The following is a 16,584-nucleotide window of genomic DNA, read 5'->3' as shown; positions in this document are numbered from 1 at the left end:
TAGATAGCTCTTAGAGGGCATGTTTCCCAAATTTTTAGCCTTGATTCACACATGCCTCTTCGTCTCCTCCCCTGCCTCCCACTGTTCATCCTCAAGCTTTCCGACCAACCACCTTGCAGTCCAGGGTCCATCTCGCTAACACGATCGAAGCTCCCATGGCCAAAATTCCCTTTGATCCTCTGCCTTTCATTCCCAATGGCTTCAACATCCTGCCAATCGCAAGCAAAAATTGCGTGGCCAGGGTGGTTCTCCCGCACCGTCAGAAGCACCATGAAGATTGGGCCATTTCCACCATTGAGCCCCTCCCCGGTCAGGTTCTATTCCCGAATGTGCAAGAAGTGCTAGATGGTTTTTTGCGGATGTTCAGCAAGTTCAGATCAGAGAAATTCAACGCTATCCTCTGGGGGAGGCTTATGTGCGCTTTGTCAATCCTAGAGACAGAGATAGATTAGTTCTACAGAGTCTGCACCAGTTTGGGGATGTTTTCATTTCTTTCAACAATCATGATAACGGCCGTAATTGCAGAAAGGACTTAGTTCAATAGGACTATTTGGCTACTCATCCTTGTTGTTCCATTTGATTTCCGCAATTCAGAAGATATTGCTAGGGCCGTCGGCCAGTTTGGGAGGCTCATCTCCTGGGAAAATTATCCATTACACATGGGCAGAGTGATTGCAAAAGCAACGGTTAGAGATTTGGACTCAATCCCCAAGACTATTCGCTGTTCTGAAGGAGAAGTGTTCGATGAAGATGCCTGGTCTTCTTCAGTTGAGATTTTGTTGCTGCAGATGATGGGAGGAGCACCTGTAGACGAAGACCCCATTCCACCTGACAATGTGGACCCTCATCCGTTGCCTAACAATAACAATGCTTTTCCATGTTTCCACCAAAACCCTTAGGATGACAAGGAAGCAGATGAAGGGCACTAGGCAATGCAGCCTCCTGCTGCTAACAATGCAAATGCAGAGGAGGAGTTTGATTTTCTTCAGGTTGCTCAGCAGGAAGAGATTTCTTGGGCAGATGGTGAGGATCTCCCACCTCCCCTAGAAGGTCACAGTAGTATCACAACCACTGTTTCACTGTCAGAAGGTGTTTCATCACATGCCAGTGAAGAAGTGAACCAAAATCTTCCTCAGCAGCAGGTTATTGGAAATGGAATGGAGCTTTTGATGCAAGATTACCAAGAGGATGAGCACCTAGATGTTCCTGCTCCCCCAGCTCCCATCCTTGTTGCTCCTTAGGACCCTGAGCCTATTTTCATTGAAAATATTGTTCCTGCAGTTGATTTGCTTGAGCCACAAATTAAACTAGTCATTGAAGAGGATCCTTCAAGTGAGCAAAATGTTATGTCAGAAAATTTGGTTGTGGCAAAGGCTGGCACCAATGTTGGTTCACAAGATGGACTGCATACTGCTCCCTGTGAAGCTCTCCTGGTCTCTGACAATCTTCAGGTATCTGAAAATGAGGCAATTGGTCAAGTAAATAAAATTACAATGGATTCATACTCTTCTTAGTTCTTTGGTGGCCAACATGTCAACAAAGCAAGGGGCAGCCCCAAACCTATGGAAATCCAAAGATGCAGGGAACTCAAAATAAAGGTAAATGGGTTGAAAAAATTGAAGAGCACTTTGAATTTGCTCCCTCTCTCCTGGGTCTAAAAACTATCCAACTAAGGGTAGTGGCTAATAAAGAAACTGTTTTGTCAGAAGAAGGGCTAGTTATTTGGAAGGAGAACTTTGCACAAAAGCCTTTGGAGGGTACCCCCTCCCTCTCTGTCAAGATTCTAGTAAGTTGGTTTAACTTTATTGTGCATCTCCTTATGAAACCGGACAAGTTTAATTGGACTGTCCACATGCTCAAATCTCCTTTATGGGAATTACTTGCTGAAGTTTAGGGCACTGAGGACTCTATTCTTCTACACATTCCTGATAAATGTTCAACAACATAGGCACCAATCTGCCAGCAAGCCAGAGTTGTTCCAGAGCAACAGGACACAAACAAAGAAAATGTTGGTGATTCTTCAGACCAGCAGGACATGGATTCTCGTTCCCTTCTCCAACCTTTTGGAACAGAAAACTCCAAGAAGAGAAGGGGAGGAAAGACACCTCTAGTTGAAACCGAGGTAAGAAGGAGTGAAAAAATTAAAAAAGATAATGCTAGATTTAAAAGAGGATCATGCTCAAATAATAAATGTCTTCCTTGTAATGTTGTCCCCCCAATTGCTTAGAAATCTGTGGTTAAAAATCTCACTACCTCCTTTTGCAAGGTGGCTGGTCAAGAGCTAGAGGAAAAGATTTCTAAGAAGCACAAGAGGAGGGTGGATGAAGGTTTGGCTGGGGTGCTCCCAGCCAAAGAGAACGGGAAGGACTCATTCGGTGTTTAGATGGAAATGATCTATGATACAATAGTAGAGAGAGATGGAATTAAGAACTTGTCATGTCTCCTTCTGGTTAATTTTGGACGTACTAGCCAGTTATGTGCCATGTGGGCCTGTTTTGTTACTTCATGCTGTGATGTATGTACTCCTTGCTACCTTACTGATTTTAAGAAGACTTTTTCCAATGAAATCTTGTGGTTGTTGTTGTGTTTTCTGAGGGTGCAAACTCTGCTGTATTGCCTGACCTGGTTATTGTGGATTGGCCAAGTGATGGTGCTTGGTCTGTGGACCTACATGCAAAATCCTTTCCATGAATAATCAAAACATAAGCTGGAATATTTTGAACTGGAACAACAGATGGATCAACTCGCTTGACAAGTGGCTTGCTCTAGGTTAAAAAATATAGGAAAGTGCATGTGCCATATTATGCTTACAAGAAACAAAGAGGGTAGATTTTAATGTTGCTTACATTAGAAACTTTTGTCCAAACATGCTAAACAAATTTGCTTTCCTTCCTTCAATTGGGGCCTCTAGAGGTCTCTTAATCACCTGGAATGGATCACTCTTTGAGGGCGAGGTCATATTTCAAAATAGATTATCTTTTATCAATAAAATTCACAAGTCTCATGTCAAACCAATCATGGATTCTCACTAACATTTATGGTCCTTGTGAACAAGTAGACAAAATTGAGTTCATGAACTGGTCTTCCAACATTCATATGGCCATGGACACTAATTGGATCTTAGTTGGGGATTTCAACTTCATTAGAGCTCGTACTGTCAGGAACATGCCTGGTGGAGATGTTAATGAGATGCTTCTTTTTAATGAAGCTATCAATAACCTTGGATTGATTGAACTCCCACTTCATGGCAGAAAATTCAGTTGGAGTAATATGCAAGAGATCCCTTTGTTGGAAAAATTGGATTGGTTTTTTACCTCTGCTTCTTGGATGACCACATTTCCTGATACATTTGCAATGCCACTCTCAAGTCCCATTTCAGACCACCTCCCTTGTGTCATAAAAATTGGTACTTCTATTCCAAAGGCAAAGGTTTTTAGATTGGAGAACTACTGGTTAAAACACTCTGATTTCAAAGATGTGGTCACTACAGCTTGGAATATCCCTGTGGGTAATCTTGATGCAGCTAAATGTTTAAATGCTAAGTTCAAAAACTTGAGAAGGGCTCTAAAGCAATGGGCAAGAAATCTTTCCTGCCTTAAAGCAAAAATTGCTGCAATCAATGAGGTGATTTTCCTGCTTGACTTCTTTGTGGAATTTAGGGACCTAGGAGATTTTGAATGGAACTGCAGGCAGCTTCTCAAAGAGCATTTGCTCATTTTGCTTAAAAATCAAAAGATCTACTAGAAGCAGAGAGGAAAGATCAAATGAGTCAAATTTGGGGATGAAAACACAAAATTCTTCCATACAAAGGTCTCTATTAACTTCAGGCATAATCACATTTCAATGTTGAAAAATGAGGATCAGGTGGAAATTACTTACCATGCAGGGAAAGCAGCTCTTCTGAGGCATGCTTTCAAAAAAAGATTAGGTCAATCTAAGAAAACCACAATGCACTTTGATCTGAATTCATTATATCATCACCAGGCTGAACCCTCAGACTTTGAACAACTGGAAATTCCTTTCACTGAAGAAGAAATTAATGAGGTGGTCAAGCAATTACCATCAGACAAATCTCCTAGGCCTGATGGATTTAACAATGAGTTCTTCAAAAATTCTTGGGACATTATAAAACCTGATGTAATTACATTGATTCATGAGTTCTATGCAGGGAAAATTACGCTAGAGAGTATCGATACTTCCTTCATAACTTTAGTCCCAAAGGGACCCACTCCAACTACTGCAAATGATTTCAAGACTATTAACTTGCTAAACTGCTGCCTCAAGCTCATCACTAAGCTTATGGCTAACAGATTACAAAAGGTGATACTCAGAATGGTCCACATTAACTAGTATGGTTTTCTAAAGGAAAGAGCTATTCACGATTGTCTTGGTTGGGCATATGAGTACTTACACCAATGTCACAAATCAAAAGAAGAAGTGGTTGTGTTGAAGTTGGACTTTGAAAAGGCTTTTGACTTAATTGAGCATACAACAATCATTGATATTATCAAAGCAAATAGATTTGGAGATAGATGGATTGGCTGGATTAAAATTTTATTCACTTATGCATCATCTCAAGCGCTTCTCAATGGAATACCTGGAAAAAAATATTGCCTTAGAGGAGTAAAACAAGGGGACCCCCTTTGCCCCTTCTCTTTGTGATTGCTGCTGATCTTCTCCAGTCAATCATGAATAAATCAATGAATTTGGGTCTTGTCACACCACCTTTGCAAGTGCACTCATGTCCTGACTTCCCTATAGTGCAATATGCTGATGACACATTGATTCTCATGCAAGCTGATGACACACAGCTACATTGTCTCAAAGCTCTCCTCAATACCTTTGATGAAGCAACTGGTTTAAAGGTCAATTATAGCAAATCAAACCTCATCTCCATAAATGTGAATGATGAAAAGATGGAAATCTTGACCAACACTCTGAACTGCAAGAAGGGCTCATTCCCATTTAACTATCTTGGCAGGCCACTAGGACTTTGCAAACCAACAGTGGAGCAATGTATGCCTTTTGTGAGCAGAGTTACTAAGAAATTAGTGGGTCTATCTTCATTTATGACTCTTGCTGGCACGTTACTATTGGTCAAATCAGTTCTCAACTCCCTTATTATTTATTTCGTGGGGTGTCTTGATGTGCCTGTGACAATCAAAACTCAGGTTATCAAATACCTCAGACATTGTATTTGGAGAGGACCAGATTTAGAAGATCACATACCTGCTATGGTAGCTTGGTCCACTTTATGCAGACCAAAGAGTCAAGATGGTCTTGGAGTGAAGAACATTTTTGTGTAAAATCAAGAATTGCTTCTCAAGAACCTTCACAAATTTTACAATAGGGAAACCATCCCCTGGGTTAACCTCATTTGGGAAGCTTACTATGAAAATGGCACACTCCTAGGGCAAAAATGGGAAGGATCTTTCTGGTGGAAGTGCAATCTGAGACTCACTGACAATTTGAAGTCCATGGCAAGATGCTCAATAGGAGACCGTAAAACAACCCTTTTTTGGTCTGATCTATGGCACACAACATGCCTGCTTCAATCCTTCCCACATATGTACTCTTTTGCAAAACACCAGCATCTTTCAGTGCAGAAGGTATTGCAGTATGAATACTTGGAAGACATGTTTCACCTGCCACTTACTGAGGAAGCTTCCATGGAATTTCAATTGATGGAAGAGATTTGTGACAACCTAAAAAGATCTACATTCAAAGACCACTTGGATTCGTGGAGCTACATGTGGGGTAATGCTACATTCTCTGTGGCCAAGGCTTACAAAATCTTGATAGGAGTAAAAGTAGTGCTAGGCTAGTCCAATTGGATTTGGAAGAGTTCTTGCCAGCCAAAGCACAAGGTGTTTTTTTGGAGACTGCTTCATGATAGGCTGAATACTAGGAATCTTCTCAGGAGGAAAAAATTTCATCTGGATAACTACAATTGTGCTACCCTTAACTGCCAGCAGGAAGAAACACTCCAACACCTTTTCTGGCCTTGTACTTTTGCTTCAGAATGTTGGGATGTCATCTGCCCAGCTAGACAAAGAAATTTAACCATCATGGAAGCACTTGTAGACCTAAGGGGTAATATGCAGCAACCATTCTCCATGGATACTATAGTCATAGCATCATGGGCCATCTGGATAGTTGGAAATGATAAAATCATCCAAAACATCCCTAAAAGCATCAACAGATGGAAATTCATCTTCCATTCAGAGCTCCACTTGCTCAAATTCAGAATTAAGGAAAAATATGATGCTTCTTTCAACACTTGGATGTACAATCTTCTCTTGTAATTTGCTTCTGGCTCTGTATGGTAGATTAGTGTAGTTTTTTTTCGTTTTGGCTTATCTCAAGCCTTGTAATTTCTGTACTCTTTGCTCTTCATAATAATGTAAAAATTGCAGTGGGATTTTCCCCTACTGTGTATAGTCAAAAAAAGTATTGTTATGGTTAAAGATCTCTTGGTTGATAATATTGATGGGAATTTTATTTATTTCTGTGATGAAGCTGCTAGAATTGCTAGACTTGGGACTAAAGATAAACATAGACCTATTGTTGGCATGCATGTTGTTTCCGTTAAAATAGGAGATCATTGTTATCATGGCTTATGTGATGTGGATGCTAGTGTGAGTGCAATTCCTTTAACTTTATATCAAGATATTATGAATGATATTGCACCTGTTGTGATAGAAGATATTGATGTTACTATTAATCTTGCCAATAGATATACTATATCACCAATTGGGATTGTCAGAGATGTTGAAGTCTTGTCTGGGAAAATAAAATACCCTACTAATTTTCTTGTTCTTGGTTCCCCACAAGATGATTTTTGTCCCATTATATTTGGTAGACCTTTCTTGAACACTGTCAATGCTAAGATAGACTATGAGAAAGAAATTGTTACTGTAAGTTTTGGGGATGTGTCTCATGATTTAAATTTCTCTAAATTTCGTAGACAACCCCATGATAAATAATTGCCTAGTAAGGATGAAATTATTGGTCTTTCTTCTATTGCCATGCCTCCTACCGATCCTTTAGAACAATATTTGCAAACCATGAGAATGATATGTTTATGAATGAATGAAAAGAATTAGATGAAACATTCTTTAACCAAATGCCTGTTTTGAAACACAACTTGCCTGTGGAGATTCTTGGGGATCCTCCACCCAAGGGTGATCCCGTGTTTGAGCTTAAGCAATTACCTGATACTTTGAAATATGCTTATCTTGATGAGAAGAAGATATATCCTATTATTATTAGTGCTAACCTTTTAGATCATGAAGAAAAGAAATTATTGAAAACTCCGAAGAAGCACTGTGCCGCTATTGGATATACTCTTGATGATCTTAAGGACATTAGTCCCACTCTATGCCAACACAAAATTAATATGGAGCCTGATGCTAAACCAGTTGTTGATCATCAACGACAGTTAAATCCTAAGATGAAAGAAGTGGTAAGAAATGAAATACTAAAGCTACTAGAGGCAGGTATGATTTATCCTATTGCTGATAGTAGATGGGTAAGTCATGTTCATTGTGTCCCTAAGAAGGGAGGTATTACTGTTGTTCCTAATGATAATAATGAATTGATCCCACAAAGAATTGTTACAGGTTATAGAATGGTAATTGGTATTCGCAAATTATACAAAGCTACTAGGAAAGCTCATTACCCTCTACCTTTTATTGATCAAATGCTAGAAAAGACTATCCAAACATACACATTTTTTGCTTTCTAGATGGTTATTCTGGTTTTTCTCAAATACCCGTGTCAAAAGAGAATCAAGAAAAAATCACTTTTACTTGCCCTTTCGGTACTTTTTCTTATAGAAGTATGCCTTTTGGATTGTGCAATGCACCTTTCAAACATGTATGACTTTTATATTCTTTGACTTTTGTGAAAAGATTGTTGAGGTTTTCATGGATGATTTCTCCATTTACGAAACTTCTTTTGATGATTGCTTAAGCAACCTTGATTGAGTGTTGCATAGATGTGAAGAACTAATCTTGTTTTGAATTGGGAGAAGTGCCACTTTATGGTTAATGAAGGTATTGTCTTGGGGCATAAAATTTCTAAAAGAAGTATTGAAGTTGATAAAGCTAAAGTAGATCCTATTGAAAAGATGTCGTGTCCTAAAGATATCAAAGGTATAAGAAGTTTCCTTGGTCATGTTGGTTTGTATAGGAGGTTTATTAAATACTTCCCTAAAATTTCTAGGCCTCTCACTAATCTCTTGCAAAAGGATGTTCCTTTTGTTTTTGATGATGATTGTGTAAAAGCATTTGAAATACTTAAGAAAGCCTTGATGTCTGCACCTATTGTTCAACCACCTCATTGGAATTTACCCTTTGAAATTATGTGTGATGCTAGTGATTATGTTGTTGGTGTTGTTTGATACGTCTCCAACGTATCTATAATTTTTTATTGTTCCATGCTGTTATATTATCATTCTTGGTTGTTTTATAATCATTTTATAGTCATTTTATATCATTTTTGGACTAACCTATTGATGCCAAGTGTCAGGTGTTGTTTTCTGCATGTTTTTTACATCGTAGGAAATCAATACCAAACAGAGTTCAAACGCAGCAACACTTTTTGTGAATTTTGATGGACCAGAAGACATCTAGTGGGCCAGAGAAACGCCTGGGGGTGCTCCGAGGGGAGCACAACCCACCAGGGAATGCCTGGAGGCCCAGGCGCGCCCTGGTGGGTTGTGCCCACCTCGGGTGCCTCCCAAACCGACTTTTTGCTCTATAAATACCACAATATTCCAGAAACCCTAGGGGAGTTGACGAAAATCAATTCCAGCCGTCGCAGAGTGCAAAACCACCAGATCCAATCTAGACACCATAACGGAGGAGTGCATCATGTCCATTGGTGCCTCTCCAATGATGCGTGAGTAGTCTTTTGTAGACCTTCGTGTCCGTAGTTAGTAGCTAGATGGCTTCCACTCTTGTGTTTGATTCTCAATACAATGGTCTCTTGGAGATCCATATGATGTAACTCTTTTTGCGGTGTGTTTGTTGGGATCGGATGAACTTTGAGTTTATGATCAGATCTATCTTTTTATCCATGAAAGTTATTTGAGTCTTCTTTGATCTCTTATAGCCTCGTATCTCCTCTCTGATATTTGGGTTTTCTTTGGCCAACTTGATCTATTTATCTTGTAATGGGAAGAGGTGCTTTGTGGTGGGTTCGATCTTACGGTGCTTGATCCCAGTGATAGAAGGGGAACCGACATGTACATATCGTTGCCATCAAGGATAGCAAGATGGGGTCTATTTCTACGTAAATAGATCTTGTCTACATCATGTCATCATTCTTATTGCATTACTCCGTTTCTCCATGAACTTAATATACTAGATGCATGCTGGATAGCGGTCAATGTGTGGAGTAATAGTAGTAGATGCAGGCAGGAGTCGATCTACTAATCTTGGACATGATGCATATATAATGATGATTGCCTGGATATCATGAAGATTATTTGAAGTTCTATCAATTGCCCAACAATAATTTGTTCACCCACCGTTTGCTATTTTTCTCAATAGAAGCCACTAGTGAAATCTACGGGCCCCAGGTCTCTTTCTCATTATATTTGCCGTTGCGATCTATTTTATTTGCTTTTATTTTCAGATATATTAAACCAAAAATACAAAAATACCTTGCTACAATTTATCTTATCTCGCATTCCCGCGAGATCTATCTATCAAATTATTACAACTTTATTACGTCTGTTTGCCAATTTCTGGCATCGTTACCCACAAGGGATTGACTACACCTTTAACACGTCGGGTTGCGAGTATTTGTTATTTGTGTGCAGGTGCTTTTTATGGAGTGTTGCTTGGTTCTCCTACTGGTTCGATAACCTTGGTCTCATCAATGAGGGAAATACCTATCGTCGATGTGCTGCATCATCCCTTCCTCTTTGGGGAAATACCGATGTAGTCTAGTAGACATCACTGTTCTAGGACGAAGAGTTCATAAGAAATTGAATGTTAGTCATTGTGCTAGTAAAACTTTAGAAAGTGCCTAGAGAAATTATGCTACTACTGAAAACGAATTTTTAGCAGTTGTATTTGCTTGTGATAAGTTTAGATCCTATATTGTTGATTCCAAAGTAACTGTTCACACTAATCATGCTGTCATTAAATATCTTATGGAAAAGAAAGATGCTAAGACTATTGTTGATAGAAAGGGAGCTGAGAACCCCATTGCAGACAACTTTTCTAGGTTAGAAAATGTTCTTGATGACCCACTACCTATTGATGACATTTTTTCCTGATGAACAATTAGCTGTCATAAATGCTTCTCGTAATACTCTGTGGTATGCTGAGTATGCTAATTACATTTTTGCTAAATTAAACATCCAATTAGCTACCTATTGATGGTAATTGGATATTGTTGTTGTTGTTGTTGTTCTGTATGCAATCCCAACACACAACACACACGTAGTAGCCAACTTTGATATATACACACTTATAAGGACATGGTTGCATAACCAAATTAAACATCCAATTACATACGTGGCTACTACAAACATGACATTTGCACACACCAAAGTAAACTATTACATGCATAATTACATAGGTGGCTACTACACATATGACATTTCCACACACCAAAGTCAACTATACATTACATGCATAATTAAGTAGGATAAACGATCATCTGATCATCATCTACTTCTTGGGACGCTTGCCGCTACTGCTTTGCTTGTGGCTCGATCCATCCTCGTCGATCTCGGTAACGAGGAACTTCCTCATGTCAATGATCTGCCTGTGCATCTCGTAGCAGGTGTACACGCTCTTGGCCGCGAACCTAAGGTGAGGTTCATCTAGTTGCTGCATCCAGGCCCCGTGCCAGGATACGGTACATGTTCTATTGGCATCCTGCTTCATCTTTTTGCAGTATATGTCGATGATGGCCGAGGTGAGTTCAACCAAGGAGTCCTTCTTCATGCTGCCCCAGACCCTGTAGTGGTCACGGATTTCGACAAGGTTCTTGCAGGACAAGCCCGTAACCCTAAGCGCTTTTACATTGCCAGTGGTTTCCACCATAGCGAACTTGTAGTCAGTGATTTTGACAAACCTGGTGAAACGGTTGCAAGGCTCTGTGGCCATGCAGTAGTGGTAGATGAGGACATGATGGCGCATGCACAACTGGGCGACGGCAACCTTCTGATCTATGTTGGGAAGAACGCCGGTGTACTGGAGGTCAATGTCGACCACCTTGTACGGAATTAAAGGGGAAGCCGGACGACCTGGAATATCGGCACGCCCGGATGGCATTTCTAATTTGCAGCGCGTAACTCCATCGTGGCGCACGTAACTGCATCGCGTGGCATCGCGCGTGGCGCAACCACATGCATATTGGGCCCCCGACGTGATCGTGCGCAGGCCCAACCACTGGCAAAGTGCGCATGGAGGGACGCGAGCAGAGCGCTCCGCGGTCGTCTCAATGACGAGCGACCATATATATGCATATAGCAGTTCAACACGCAAGGAAAAGCTGTCCACAAGCCGAGTGCGCCGAAGGACGCGAGCAGAGCACGCCGCGGCGCCTAATGACGAGCACAGCATGCTGCGGTGCCTAACGGCGAGCAGCGCTTGCCGAGGGACGTGAGCAGAGGCCGGCATAGTGATACGTGGCAAGTAAGATGAACTGTGCGAGCGATGTCAGAGACATCAAGCACGAATCATATTAGAGTTGCGTGTGCGATACGTGGCATATAGTTGATCCATCTGAGTTGTTTGTGATGGAATAAGCTGTGTGTGTTGTTGGCAAACGCTTGCTGGTATATAACTGTCTACGATTGATGAATTCATCGCCGACGGGTTACCTAGTGTGGTCCGTGTGCGATGTGATATGCTTTGTCTGCAGAACATTTATGCTCTTTGTACAAAAGAAAAACATATATATACTAGTAATAGGACACGATTGCAAGATCAAATTAAACATCCAATTATTTTATATAACAAATACCATAAATATTGTAAGGTTCAAATTCAAAGATTACAATGCCCAAATTCAAACATTTCAAACCTTGTCATTTCTGCAAAGGCGCCAGCCGCTGACAAGTCATGTATGGGTTTGACACAATGATTTCCAATTACTCTGTCATATGCTCTTCTAATATGAAGTTTAGCTTTTTTGGATCCTCTTCCATTTTGCAGTAGCTGCCGGCTGTGATCAAAAAACCATTCATATTTCCTAATTAAATGCGTGTTCAACCTCAGTACCCTCAGCACCCTTGCTCTGGCAAGAAAGAACCTGGCAAATGTAATCTCTAGTAAGGTCCCTCGGTTGGAGTTCAAAGTAATATTTGAGAGATGCAAATCCAGGCATTCGATGTGATTGTTAGTATAAACATTATCCACCTTTGAGTCTATTATTATCTGCAAAAGAAGAGAGCATGTTAGTGCCAACATGTAGTTCTGAACACTACTACATGCCTATTTGGTTTGTAGGATTTGTAAAATGCACCAATGTGCCATCTTCGATCTGACATGATTAACATGCGCATTTGATTACAATCTAGAAAAATGTAGCCTTCTTCACAAGAGGTTGGGTTGGATTTAAAATTCCCTAAGAAAACTAGTACAGATGAATCCAAAGGAGAAATGCTTATAGATTGTAACCATATGAATCAAGCAACCAATATGGGGTGGGGGTGTATGTCCTGAAATCCTCCAAAATTCCTTCAAAAATCGTAGTACATTGTCATTGTAAACCTGGGAAAAGGTGCAAAAAATTGAGCTCCCTTATGGTTAACATTTAACAGGAAAGGCACATCACCTCGATATACAACTTCTGCAGGCACGGAAAGCATCTCAGGAAACTAACAACTTGGTCCAGGTTCGAGCCGATAGATTCTTAGTGCCAAGACCTTCACTATGCCCAGAATCTGGGTGAAGCTTTGCATGATGACAGACAAACATACATCTTCAACACTAGAAATAATGTTGATATCAAGGAGAGGTATAAGGCGACTATTGTACCTAAAAGTAGTAGTATTTGATAGACAAGTAGCCCACCACTGTCAATTTTGGCGCAGAAATGACATTGATTCTTGTTGGACCTTGTTGATCAACTACAAGTAATCTCTCAAGTGAGGTGTGTCCTCAATGACCATATTGTGGTCCACCTTTTGTGATCTCTCATTGCAGGACCAGAACAACACATAAATAGTCCGGAGAGTCCTGGAGGTGATGTGGAAGGTACTCGACCAATTCATCGCCTGAAGACGAATGAACTCAAGTGCAGTACAGCCATGGAGCAGGCGCTCCATGTCATCCTGTGGGATGCATACAGCGACGAGCTCGAGGTGCTTCAGTCGTGTTAGAAAAAGAGTGGGCGCGTCATTAAGGGGGATAGCAGTTCATGAACTTGGCGAGGCGCACTGTGGGGGCGAAGAGGAGCGCGGACGTTGGCCGCGAGTGCATATGCCCATCATTAAAACTGAGCTCCTCGAGCTGATCTAGGGCTGGGAATCGGAACCACTCGTCAATCTTGGCTCTGTCCTTGCCATTGGAATGGAACTTGCCCGTGATAAGGCCTTTGACTGGGCCATGGTGACTGCCGAGGATCTAGGAGAACGCATCCAAGCTTTTGCGATAGCCATGGTAGAGCTTGTGGGCATCGAGGAGGTCGAGAGGGGTGGAGGGCCATAGCGGGCGCCACCGCCGGGAAAGGGCGGTTGTCCTCACCACTGTCAACATATCATCGGTGAGGCTGCTGATGAAGTCTAGGCCTACTGGAGTCGCTTGCGGTTCTTTCTCGACCCGCCTCCGCTTGTTGGCAGCCTCGTTCTCCACCTCGTTGGCAACGACGGAAACCTCTATCTCAATATTCCCGCCATGCTTCGGTGCTTCAGCAGCCCTAGCATAGCCACTCCCTCCGATGGAGCGCATCGATGGCATCCTTATATACTGACGGCTATTAGGACTGAGAGCGGCGTCAAGGATGCGGGCGGAGAGATTGGATTGTGTGTGTGGCGAGGATGGGGGGTGCTGGCTTTGAGGACTGAGAGCGGCGTCGAAGATGCGGATGGAGAGACAGGATTATGTGTGTGGTGAGGATGGGGGGTGTCGGCTTTGAGGACTGGGAGTGGCCTTGAGGATGGGGGCGGAGAGAGAGGATTGTGTGTGTCGCGAGGATGGGGGGTGTGGCCGCTCGGGTGTGCCATTAATACAAACCAATGGGAGCGAGGTGGGCGACGGTCAAAGGTTGTCTCTCTTCCCGATGATCCTACGCGGCGGACTTCGGGCATTCCTATACCATCATTTCACGGAGCGAGGCAGACGTGCCATTAATATGGATCAGTGCGAGCGAGGTGGGTGGCAGTCAAAGGGCTGGCTCGCCTCTCGGTGAGCCTGCACGGTGGACTGCTGGCACGGCTACCATCATTTCACACAGCTACTAGCACGCCCCGCATGGTGAGTGTGTAGCAAACACGCGCATGCCTTGGCCTCTCGCCTGCTAGCATGCGTCTCGTCAACTCACGCATACTCGTACGGCACACGGGACGCGTGCGCAGCACGCATTATATTGATTTTTCCTTTTTGATGATTAATTCTGCCGCTTTATTTCTTAAACAAAGCACGACACTTATATTGTTTGTCTAATGCCCACGGTTCGAATAAAGAGTTTGTTAGCGATATTGGTAGATGATTATTTATAATTTCCTGTATGTAAGATGATTATATAAAACTTGTCTCAAATTTGAAAAGAAAATCACAGTCTATTGGTGTCCATATGACACCGTGATAAGTTTCATGAATTTCAACTTAGTTTTGGATTCATTGGATTTTAAAATCAACATTCTAGATGTTAGAAATTTCTTGCATGGGGACTAAACATGCACCTAGGGACACATATACATATGATTTTGCAATCCATTTTCATGCATTATCACGGGTCTCATGTAGATCAAATTTGATTTTGCACATTTAAATTCCTAGGAAATCAATCAATGTATAAAAAATGAATAGGTGTTATCTATTTTTTTTCAATTTTGAACACTAAACTCCTTTGGTCGCATGTTCACTCTAGAAAAACTTTGACATGCATCTTTGGGCCACATGCACGCGGTGGTCCTAGGACACTCACTCACGTGGGCCCGCGAGGTTGCCGTCCAGCATTATGACATGGGATAAGAGAGGTTAATTTGACCAATAAGGATGGTCATTTTTTGGTTTTTATTATACATACGGTAGGATTATATTTATATATATACATACATATATATAGTATGTGTTGAAGAGGGTGGCCGGGCGCAATACTACGCATCATATACGACACTCACTCGTGTGCGATGCTTCCTTCGGTGGGCCCACGAGGTTGTCCTCCATCACTTTGACCCAGCAAGGTGGTTTCTTTTTGGGTTGTGTTGCGGTAGGAGTATATAGTATGAGTCGAAGAGGGGAGGAGGGGGCCAGGGCAACACATATATACTACACATACGTCATGAATCTATCTCGCTTTGTGTGATGACTTTTCGGTTTCTGAGACAGATGCCGCAAAGAAGTTGTGCATATTGGGTATTAAAAATATCACCAACACATTGGGCCACATGCAGACAATGGTTGTGACTCATTTACCTGCGACTCTTCCCTCCATGGGCCCGCGAGGTCGTCATCCATCTAATATATGGCACAACGAGAAAAGTAATTTGAAGAACAAGAAGGATTATTTTCGGGTTGTGTTACGGTACGTACGTAGGAATATATATTATGCGTCGAAGAAGGGAGGGGCAACATACATACATACATACATACATACATACATATATATATATATATATATATATATATATATATATATATGGTCGCGCTATTCGTTACCCTGGTTGAGGAATAGTTATTCTTCACCCCCCCTCTATTTTACCATCAATGCACTGTAATTTTACATTCCGTAAGTTTTATTTTATTTCCGACGTAAAAAGAGACTGTAAGAAAATATATAATCGCCGTAAAAAATATTTTATGTTATGTAAAATTACAAATGTAAAAACATAGTCTAAAATACACATAAACTACAAATTTTCTTGTCTTATGACCTATATTTTTATTTTCTTATGTCAAATTTTACGTCGTGAATCAATAGGAATGTAACTATTTGAATTTTAAGCGTAATTTAATTATGAAATTATCGTAAGATTACCTCAGGTGAAGAATAACTTATTATGCACCCTGAATGATGAATAGTAACACTATATATATATATAGTGTTATTATTCATCACTCAGGGTGTATAATAAGTTATTCTTCACCCGAGATAATTTTACAATCACTTCCTAAATAAATTACGTTTAGACTATAAATAGTTACATGTATCTTGATTTAATATGTAAAATTTGGTATAGAAAAATAAAAGATATAGGTTATAAGACCAGAAAAATCACATTTTATATATGTTTTACACTATGATTTTACATTCATAATTTTATATAACATAAAATATTGTTTACGGCGAGTACATGTTTTCTCACGTTCTTTTTTTATGTATGAAATAAGATAAAATTTACGAAACGTAAAAATACGGTGCATTGATGTCAAAATAGAGGGGGTGAAGAAT

The sequence above is a fragment of the Triticum aestivum genome, chromosome 6A (genome assembly GCF_018294505.1).
Source record: "Triticum aestivum cultivar Chinese Spring chromosome 6A, IWGSC CS RefSeq v2.1, whole genome shotgun sequence".
In the NCBI taxonomy this organism is placed as follows: Eukaryota; Viridiplantae; Streptophyta; class Magnoliopsida; order Poales; family Poaceae; genus Triticum; species Triticum aestivum.
Note: the sequence above shows the minus strand (reverse complement) of the source record.